The sequence below is a fragment of the Myotis yumanensis genome, unplaced genomic scaffold (genome assembly GCF_028538775.1).
Source record: "Myotis yumanensis isolate MYYU_CA2020_CCGP unplaced genomic scaffold, mMyoYum1.0.hap1 SCAF_4, whole genome shotgun sequence".
Lineage (NCBI taxonomy): Eukaryota > Metazoa > Chordata > Mammalia > Chiroptera > Vespertilionidae > Myotis > Myotis yumanensis.
The window spans coordinates 60,110,171-60,121,687 of NW_027223755.1; positions in this window are offsets into that span (position 1 = coordinate 60,110,171).

Consider the following 11,517-nt stretch of genomic DNA (forward strand, 5'->3'; position numbering starts at 1 on the left):
ACTGTGGCTTTAGAAGTGGGTAGTTAGAGGCAATGAAGCTTAGGATGCACTTTGAGCAAGCATAGAGGGGAAACCAATTTACTTAGTTGCTACTTATAGATAGGATAGACATAGATAAGATGGAGAGGCGTTTTTCCTGGGAAAGAAAAGTGGTTTCAGAACCAAATAGATGGTTAGCATCTCTTCTCTGCTTCATTGGCTGTGACTTCAGGATAAGTTGCTAAACTTTAGCTTTTGCATGTGAGATTGAGACCTAGCTTTGTGTTACTATAAGAAATATAAAGTGAGTTGCACAACAGGCTTACTCATTGCAGCAGATTAATAAAATTTTAAAATTATTTGTGAACATTTATCTGCAGGGAGTTGGGAGCAGGAAACAATGCTTCTTTCTTCTCACACAGAGGATGAACATATGAAGAATGGCTACTTCATCCTCACAATGTGAAAAATGTAAAGTAAAATAAAATGAAATTCATGTTATAGATCTATTCTAATTATCTATCCTTACTGATAAACATTTTGAATCAAGAGTTAAGTATTTCTGCGCAGGGAAAACACTACCTTCCAACTAAGAGACCTAAGCTCATTGTGTGCAGATACCAATCAAGGCATCCCTGGGAGCACATTGAAGAGCGCTTGGCAAATAGTCCCAATGACTCCCTGGTTAGCACATTCATGAATGTTGGCCAAATAACCTTTAAAGAGGATGTGATGAATATCAGAGATAACAATATATTTTGCTTTTTGCTAAAAAAATATATTACTTTTATTTTGTGTCATTTATACTGACTCAGCAATTATTTCCTTTCGTGAGTAGTTATGCTTGTGCACAATTGCGTAATTCTACAATTCTTTATGTATTGCATGAATGTGACTTGTAAATTTGGCTGCCACATGCATTATAAAACACTTTTCAATTCTGGGTGTTAATTTAAGGTTCCACAGGAAACATGGCTTAGTGAGTGAAATATCAAAGACTAGGCCCATTAGACAGTAAAAAGTAGGAACTGATTTATTTAAACTATATTTGTGTCTAAATGAAGAGACTATTCCTCCCCACATAGGAATATTTTTGACATTGTGTGTGTGTGTAATATATTTATATTACTAACAGAAAAAGGTATTCTTAAAAAATTAGATTTTTGAATTAAGAAATATGATTACCTTAAAAAAATAATAGTAAAGCTTATGTTAGTTCTATAAATAGGAGCTGGAAATTACTCTGAGTGTTAGAGTCTATATTAGTTTTCTATGATTACCTAACAAATTACCAAACACTAGACAGTATAGAACAACATATATACATTGTCTCACAGTTTCTGTGAGACAGAAATCTGAACAGAACTTCATAGGGTCCTTTGCTCAGGATCTCAGGAGAATGAAATAAAAGTGGTTGCCATGCCACATTCCGTCCAAATACAAGTGGTTGTTAGCAGAACTCAGTTCCTTGGGGCTGTATACTGAGGTCCCATTTCCTCCCTGGCGGTTAATTGGAGACTGCTTCCAACCCCTAGAGTATTTGGCTCTTGCATAGGCACTCTCACTTGGTAGCTTATAATTTCAAGGCCAGCAGGAAAACATAGCTGACCTCCATGAAGGCCCCAGCCTTTCTTTTACAGGGCTCCCCTGATTAGGTCAAACCCTTTCAGATTAATCTCCTTTTTAATTAAGTCAAAGACAAGTGATTAGGGCTTTAATTGCATCTGTAAAAATTCTTTAGTCATATAACAAAATAATCACTAGAATTATATCTCATCATATTTAAGGGTCCTTCCCACAGTCAAGGAAAGAGATTATAGAGGACAGGAATACCAGTGCATGCGAGGTTTGGGGGCCATCTAGAATTCTGCTTACCACAGAATCTATTTGAGAAATATACTCCTCATAGAGATTATTTAACTCTTTTCCTCCAAAAAATACAGATTACTAGGTAATGATTAAAAATAATTCACTGAGCCCTAACCGGTTTGGCTTGGTGGACAGAGCATTGGCCTTCGGACTGAGGGGTCCCAGGTTCAATTCTGGTCAAGGGCATGTACCTTGGTTGTGGGCACATCCCTAGTAGGAGGTGTGCAGGAGGCAGCTGATCGATGTTTCTCTCCCATCGATGTTTCTAACTCTCTTTATCCCCCTTCATTCCTCTCTGTAAAAAAACAATAAAATATATTTTAAAAAATAATAATAATTCACTGAATCCAAGTATCAAAATACAATCATGAACAATTATGGCTTTTTGTCTCCCTTTAATGTATTTTATACTCTCTACTCTCTAATGAGAAATTTTAGAGATATCTGCTTCTTGCTCCAGGACTATCATTACTGTTTATTCATTTGTCCCCAAAAAGCCTTTAATTGTGCAGTCTTCATCAATTGTTGTTAGGATTGGTTTTTTGATTCCAGATAAAATGCTCAGAAAAATATTGGCTGTGACTATGTGATGCTATTGTTTCCATTTCTTTAACCATAATTATCATTTTGCTTTAATTAGTACCCTTCATGTACTCTATTAATGAAAATGGAGGTTTGATGTCTTGTGATACAATAGCAAATTTTATCCTCAAGTCTAAACAGAAACTGGGACCATGATGTCTGTTTAATATTATTACACATCCAGTGACATTAGCAGCTTACTTTATGCCCAATGTCATGCAGAGTTAACTATATAGAATCAAACAAAGCTTCAGAGAAGGAGCTGGAAGCCAACATTTAAAACATTCCATTTATTTGGAGAATTTGACATCACCCACCTCAAAGTTATAGGACATTAGGGTACAATAATCCTCCATCATTCACCCATTAGATGTGGAAAGGAGTTAGAGATAAGGAAAAGCAGAGACACGTACTACTGGCTTAGAGCTAGATGGATTTTGGGATGAAACATTTGTTTCCTTGCCTACTGTTAGAATCAGAAAAAGCACATATGTAGGGAAGCATTTGTTCTCAGTGTTATTCCCAGTCTGGCACCCGGGAGTGTATGCAATTGTGTGTGCATATGTGTGTGTGTGTATGTGTGTGTTTACATGCATGTGTACATTTTATGTGTGAGGTAACTTTGCAAAGAACTAAAACTTATATAGTTACAAATAGTATTTCTCAATAAACATATTTGAATCACTTGAAAAATCTGTAGCTAGCATTTATCACTGTCAATCTATTGACAGCTAGACTGTCACCAGATATGAAATTGTCCTTAAAAATGCACTATCCATTATAGAAAATGGTTTATTTCATAATATAGGTCTTGTTTTACTCAAATAATTCATTTTTTACTTTTTAACATACAACATAAACACATTTTTAATAATTGCAGATCATCAACAGGGGACACCTATCTATAGGACCCAGCAGGCTCAGCTCGGCCTCCAATCCTCTTGCTCTGATTCAAACAGGGGACTCCCGTCTCCCTCTACATTGGGATGGATGGAGCAACCAATGCCTTCCACGAACTCCATGCACACCTGCACAAGCTGTTCCTATGTAGCACCTATTACCCCTCGTCAGCTTGATAGGCTACAGGCAGCTCAGTCCATGACAGCGGCTTGGCTGCAGTTGGATGCTATAATTCTTAAATAAAAATTTGAAAGCTGGTGCAGAGTAGCTTTTCAGTTTGATTTTTCAAAATATAAAATATGTTCTTGCTTTTGTTCTCCCTTTGATCTTTAGAATTAAATTTTATCTTGGAATCAGCTATATGTAAAAGAAGAAACAGGATTCGAGATTATAAATGAAAACTATTTAAGACAACAACCGTTTTATCTTCCCTTGTGGAAAAAGCTTAATCATTTAACTCACCATTAGTAAATATTCTCTAAGATAAATCTTATGCATGTGTTTCTGGATCCACAGCTAAATGCCCCATGAGAAAAGCTGCAGGTGCTCCCCATGAATTATGAGGCTGAGCCTGATGGTATTAATGTCTATGGCAAGATTTAATGCCTGAACACTTTCCTAGAGTTACTAGGCAAGTAACAAAAGTTTAAGATTAGAAACCTACTATGTGCTAAATACTAGTTTTAAAACCAAGAATTATGTTGTCTTTCAACCTTTTTAGAGTCTAATCTCTGTGAGTGGCTTGAAGGGGTCGTAAAAACAGAGTAGTAACTGATGTCCTACATGATTCTGCAAATCTATTAAGAGCCCACTCAATTTTAGTAAATATATTATGGTTAAGGTATTTGTAAAATTTCCTCAACCTTCTAAACATAAATCACATGTTGTTTATACCTATACCTGGAACAACAGACAGTCTAGAGATTGAATATCGTTTTGATCCCTTACTAGGTGTAATATTGAGTAAGCATCCAGAGGAATCTGTAAGTTGTAATTTTTTAAAATATATTTTTATTGATTTTAGAGAGGAAGGGAGAGGGAGAGAGAGATAGAAACATCAATGATGAGAGAGAATCATTGATAGGTTGCCTCCTGCACGCCCTCCACTGGGGATTGAGCCTGTAACCCAGGGAATGTGCCCTTGACCAGAATCAAACCTGTGACCCTCCAGTTCACAGGCCAACGCTCTATCCACTGAGCCAAACCAGCTAGGGCTGGAAACTGTAATTTAAATCATACATAAAGCACTTGGCACAGTGCCTGTTTCAGGGTTGTGTCATAAAATATTAGCTATATTAGCTATTAATATAATTTTATCAAACTTCTCAACATGATCATTATATTTCATATCAGCACAAAATTATAATGTTTATAAGAGGAAAACATCTTTAAAAATTCAAATAGGTTTATATGACTTTTATGATTAAAATTTGGATTATCAATTTTTAAAAAAAGCCATTTAGGACCTGGAGGGACCTGTCAAAAGTTAATTGCTAAATATATAGTAAAAGTCAGGTTGTGAACTTTTATTAGCAGTATTGAACACACAGTTTTGAGATTCATTGGAATAGTTTTAAGTTCAGATATACTGGAAAACGTTTTTTCCTCAAGGAGTTAAAGCCATTGCTTTTTTTTCCCAAATCAAAGTAGTATTATAAACAAATTTTTTTAAAAAAATGCAGAGTCCTTAGACTCTCAAATATAAGATGCTTAGACAGATAAATAATCCCAACTATAGCAAATCAATGTCCTGCCTTTGGAACTCAGAGGTTTACTTTTATATTTAACTTAAGATGAACTCCAGCAATTTGCAAACCGTGATGTGACTCAGGTCGTCCTATAAAATCATCATATGTAAGACTTGAGGTTTTTCACTTTATTATATTCCATTAAATGCAGGTAATTACTAGGTTCCTTTGCCTTCAGGTTGAAACCACATAAGTCCTAAGAGAATCTTATGGCTCTGAATATTGACCTAAGGAGCATCTTGACAAGTAGAGGAACTGCGTTTGAGGAAATGCATGTCACTTCTAAGCTGCATATTTCCAATTTTCTTCACTTCTCCTAAAATTGCTATAAGGTGATATTGATATTTCCTACATGGGAATTTACTGTAGTTTTATTTGTCTGATAATAAATGATCTGATATTCCTCATTTCCAATGGAAGGAATCTCATGTCTTAATCTCTCAAATTCTCCTTATGAAAAAGTTGAAGTCTTCTAAAATGAAGTGAAAATCAAGTAAATTACATTAATTGATCCATAAATATTTTATTCTTTATTAAAAATTAGTATTAATAACAAATACACAACTATACCCTAATATTCATTCCAGGATACCAAGACCCACATTATCAGTCTTAGAACATTCAGGTTTAATGAACAATCCTACTTGGCAGTAAATAATTGGTGTCTTTTAAATTGCTCTGTTGCAAAAATCAGGAAAATCTCAATTTGAATGGAAAAAAAGATGCCAACACTGAAATGAATTAGTAGAATTATCTGAGGAGGATTTTAAATCAGTGTCATAAAGTGCTGCAACCAGCACTTATCATAAGGAGGCCAAATGGAGAGATTAAAAAATGGAAAGATTAAATGTTTCAGCAAAGACTTTGAGGAACCAAATAAAAATTCATAAGACTTTATGTTTAAAAGCAGTTTTAGGTTCACAGAGAAATTGAAAGGAAGGTGCAGAGATTTCCCATATACATTTATCTTCACACACACATAGTGTACTTTATTATCAACTTCCCCACCAGCTTGGAACATTTCTTACAATTGATAAACCTACATCTAATCTAATAAAAGAGAAACATGCAAATTGACCACACATCTGCTATGCACCAAGCCATGCCCACCAGCCAATCAGAGTGACTATATGCAAATTAACCCAACCAAGATGGCAGCCAGCAGCCATGGAGCTGGAACAAGCAGTAGGCTTGGTTGCCCCGGCAATGGAGGAAGCCAAGCTTCCCTCCAGCCCTGGCTGGCTGTGGTCTCCTCTCAAGGATACAAAGTTTCAATTATAGAAGATAAATAAATCCCAGATACCTGCTTCTAGCCAGTCTCCACTGGGAGCTTGGATGGCTGGGGGCCGTGGCCAGCCTGCAAACAGCCATCAGCCCCTCACCAAGGCTTGACAGGCACCCCAACAAGACCCCCCTCCCTGAAGGGGGTGTGGCCAGCCTGAAAATGGCCCTCAGCCCCTCACCCAGGCTGGCCAGGTACCCCAGTGGGACTCCCACCCTGATCCAAGACACCCTTCAGGTCCCCACCCATGCACCAGGCCTCTATCCTATATAATAAAAGGGTAATATGCAAACTGACCCTAACAGCAGAAGGACTGGGAATGACTGGTCACTATGACACACACTGACCACCAGGGGGCAGACACTCAATGCAGGAGCTGCCCTCTGATGGTCAGTGCACTCCCACATTGGGGAGATCTGCTCAGCCACAAACCAGGCTGATGGCTGCCAGTACAGTGGTGGTGGTGGAGCCTCTCCTGCCTCCTCAGCAGAGCTAAGGATGTCCGACTGCAGCTTAGGCCTGCTCCCCTCTGGCAAGTGGACATCCCCCGAGGGCTCCCAGGCTGTCAGAGGAATGTCTGACTGCCAGCTTAGGCCCAATCCTCTGGGGAGTGGGCCTAAGCCAGCAGTTGGTCATCCTCTGAGGGGTTCCAGACTGCGAGAGGGCACAGGCCGGGCTGAGGAACCCCCCTGAGTGCACAAATTTTTGTGTACCGGGCCTCTAGTTGATATATAATAATCATCAGAAGTCCAACGTTTGCAATAGGTTTCACTCTTACTGCTGAACACTCTATGTGCTTGGACAGAAGTATGACATGTACTCATCATTATAGTATTATACAGAGTATTTTCTATGCCCTAAAAACCTCAGTACTACACATATTCATCCCCATCCCACTAATATTTAATGACCTTCAGAGTTTTGCCTTTTTCAGAATGTCATTTAGTTGGAATCACACAATGTGTAGTCTGTTCTGATTGACTTTTTTCACTTAGTAACATGCATTAAGTTTCTTCCGTGTTTTTTATCTCTTGATAATTCAATTCTTTTTAGTATTGAATAATATTCAATATTCTGGAGGAACTAGAGTTTATTTACCCACTCACTTACTGAAGGACATCTTTGTTACTTCCAAGTTTTGGCAATTACATATAAAGCTGCTATACATCTATATGCAGGATTTGTATGAACATTAAGTGTTCAACTCAACTCCTTTGATGAATACCAAGGTGTATGATTGCTCGATCACACGGTAAGAGTATGCTTAGTTTTATAAGAAACTGCCAAAGTGTCATCCAAAGTGGCCCTACCATTTCCGTTCCCACCTGTACGGAATGAAAGTTTGTATTACTCCACATCTTTGTCATCTCCTTGCTAGCCTTTGATGTTGACAATGTTCTGGGGTTTGGCCATTCTAATAAATGCATAGGATATCTCATTGTCATTTTAATTTGTATTTCTCTGATGACATATAATGTTGAACACCTTGTTATATGCTTATTTGTCATAGGTGTACCTTCTTTGGTAAAGTGTCTGTTCAGGTTCTTAGCACGTTTTTTAAAGAGGTTTGTTTGTTTTTTAAATCCTCACCTGAGGATATTTTTCTATTGATGTTTAGAGAGAGTGGAAGGGAGAGGGAGAGACAGAGAGAAACATTGATGTGAGGGAGACACATTGGTTGCCTCCTGCACGCACTCTGAGCAGGGCTGGGGAACCTGCAACCAAGGTACGTGCCCTTGACCAGAATCAAACCCGGGACCCTTCAGTCGGTGGGCCGATGCTCTATCCACTGAGCCAAACTGGTTAGAGCTGTTTGTTTTCTTATTGTTAAAATTTAAGAGTTCTTTGTATGTTTTGAATAGCAGTATTTTCTTAGATGTATCTTCTGCAAATATTTTCTCCTAGTCTTTACTTTGTCTTCTCATTCTCTTGCCAGGGTATTTTTGCAGAGCAAAAGTTTTTTACATTAATAAAGTCATGCTTATCAATTATTTCATTTATGGCTCATGCCTTGGGTGTTGTAACTATAACGTCATCACTATACCCAAGGTAATCATGTTTCTTTAATACATAGTATATAGGCCTAATAAGATTGGATAATTCTTCATGTGTGAGTTTTGTCTTTTGGTTCATTTCATCTAGGTCAGTGGTCGGCAAACTTCGGCTCTCGAGCCTCATGTGGCTCTTTGGCCTCTTGAGTGTGGCTCTTCCACAAAATACCACGTGCGGGCGCGCACATACAGTGCAATTGAAACTTCATAGCCCATGCACAGAAGTCGGTATTTTGTGGAAGAGCCACACTCAAGGCGGCAAAGAGCCGCATGTGGCTCGCGAGCCACAGTTTGCTGACCACTGATCGAGGTTCTCAAATTTGTGGGCATAGAGTTGTTCATAATATTCCTTTATTATGTCTTTTCATGAACATGGGATCTGAAGTGATAACCCCCTCTTTCATTTCTAATATTAGTAATTTGTGTCTTTTTTCTTTTTTTTTTCTTAGTTAGCCTAAGACATCAATTTTATTGACCTTAAAAAACAAAAACAAAAAACAGCTTTTGGTTTTATTTATTTTCTCTATTTTTTTGTTTTTAATTTTGTTTTCTGTTCCATTTCTTATTATTTCTTTCCTCTGCTTACTTGGGATTTAGTTTGCTCTTGATTTTCTAGTCCCTATGGTGGAAACTTAGATTGGACTTAAATCTTTTTTTCTTTCTAATATATATATTCAACTATAAATTTCCCTCTAAGCACTGCTTTTGCTGCATCCATCCAATTTTTGAACTTTCATTTAGTTCAGCCTTTCTTAATTTCTCTTGAGATTTCTTCTTTGACCTATGTGTTATTTAGAAGCATGTTGTTTAATTTCCACATGTCCTTCAAGGAGATGGAACAAAAGTCCCCACACTTTGAGTTGTGCATAGTCTCTTCTTTCCAAAGAGAACGATATGGAAAAAAAGCCAAACAAGAATACATTTACAGTTGATAATCCTGACAAACACTACCTCATGATCAAGGTTAATATCAACAGCAATAAGTCACGTGGATATTATGTTCCTTGATCTGATATTTGAGAATGCCACTTTACCTTTGTGTTTTGTCCTCAAAAAGCCCATGACAGTCTAACATGAGAAGAACATTAGGCATATCCCAATTATGTAACCCTCTATAAATTTTCTGACCAATACTCAGCAAAATTGTCAAGGTGACTGACAACGAGGGGAGTCTAAGAAACTGTTACCAAAAGAGGAACCTAATGAGCCATGAGCACTAAATGTGATGTTCCCTGGGTGGGATTCCGAAGCAGAAAAAGAACATCAGGTTAAAAAAAGTGGACAAATTATGAACTTTTGTTAATAATGATGTTTTAATATCTGTTTATTAATAGTTATAAACATATCTTAGTAATGTAAGATGCAATAATAGGAGAAACTGTGTGGGGGGCATATGGGGCACATATGTTACCATATTAACAACTTTTCTGTAAATCTAAAACTATTCTAGGAAAAACCTCTTATTAAAAATAAAAACAAACTCATGTCTCCATGGAATTGAGGGCTCAGAAGTGCTTTTAAGATGAGAAAAAATAGGTAATTATAAGTGTGGAAGGCTTGTGTGCTCACTTCAGTAGGAGGAGGGCCATATAAGGAAATGGTACAGGTGTTTTGGACAAAATTAGGGACAAGTCTAACACACAGGCACCCTTATAGCTTTAAGGAAGAATATTGTAGACTGTTATCCAATTTCGCCTGAAAGAGGAGAGAAGAGACCACATGTGATTATTCCTGCTCACACCTTGCTCAGGATTCATAGGAGGCCATATTACTGGTATCTAAGAGTAACCATGCTGAATTGAGATCACTAATGAGTTGTGATCAATCATGTACATTTTTGCTGAAAAGCAGTTCTCATTGTAGTTATATCCAATAGAGCTATAGTTAAATGTATACGTGACTTTGAAACTTTGAATGTAGAACATTATCCAGAGTGATAGACATATATATGGTGCTTATGTGAAGAGTCAAATAACTTGATAAATTGAGTAAAAGGCAGCATGTGAGATCTAAATACTAAGTTTATGTCAAAAAGGTGGGTCAGCTTTTCTTTGAATTTGTTGCCCTTCACTTTCACTCCTCTTGCCATTAAGCTAGAAATTAGAAACAGGGAATATAATGACAGTAGAGTGATTCTGATGTTATTATCACCATAAAGCAAATGTTAGTATGCATAAACTATAATTTGATCATCTCCCAAAAACTTATCTGAATATCTGATATTCACCATGAATTATAAGTAAAAATACCTGTAGCAAACAAAAACTGAAGGAAATAGTCACCCTTTTCTCAACCGTTTTAAATAGGACACTTCTATTTAACCCAGAACAAGAAAAGAAATCCAAGTATTTAAGTACATCCATTTGAATTTACCTTATTATGTCTAGGTGATAAAAGAATATTACAAAATCAAATTTTGTAATTTGAATAGATGTTTGAAGTATTTTGATTAGAATGCCAACTTTAAATAACGTTGAATACATTCCTTTATTTAAATTGAGCTTATGACTGAAAATATACATATATATGCTAATGAATATGCAATGATATAAAATTATAGAGAATTTGAGCTCATTTTAGCCTTGCTTTAAACGACACCTACAAATCTTATCACTAGAAAAATATAATAGTTAGTTAATGAGTATCATGATCAGCCATACTAGTATAGGAACTATTAACAGTTAACCATATATTTAGTATTGTTAATTGGTTATGGTCAAAGTCTAAAATACTGTGAACCAGATTATATTACTACAATCTCAAAGCCAGTTTATCTGTTTATCTCCTGAGGATATGCATAACATAACTCAATTCATTGTGAAATACTTCTGGATATTCATTGCAATGACCACTATCACTGTAACAGCATTCTGTTATCCTATCTTGTTGCAAAAATGTACTCATTTAATGTTAAAGAAATCAAATCTCCCTTTAAACTCAGGTGAATATTTCCTGTCTCTAAATCGTACTTTTCTCCTTTTTGTTTTGATAACTTTCTAAATTGTTTTTTTTCCCCATAAATGAAATCACAATGGCACTTGAGAAAAAAAGAAATACAAAAATGATTACTGTTGACTATCTTCCTCCTTTTTGCTTCCATATTTGC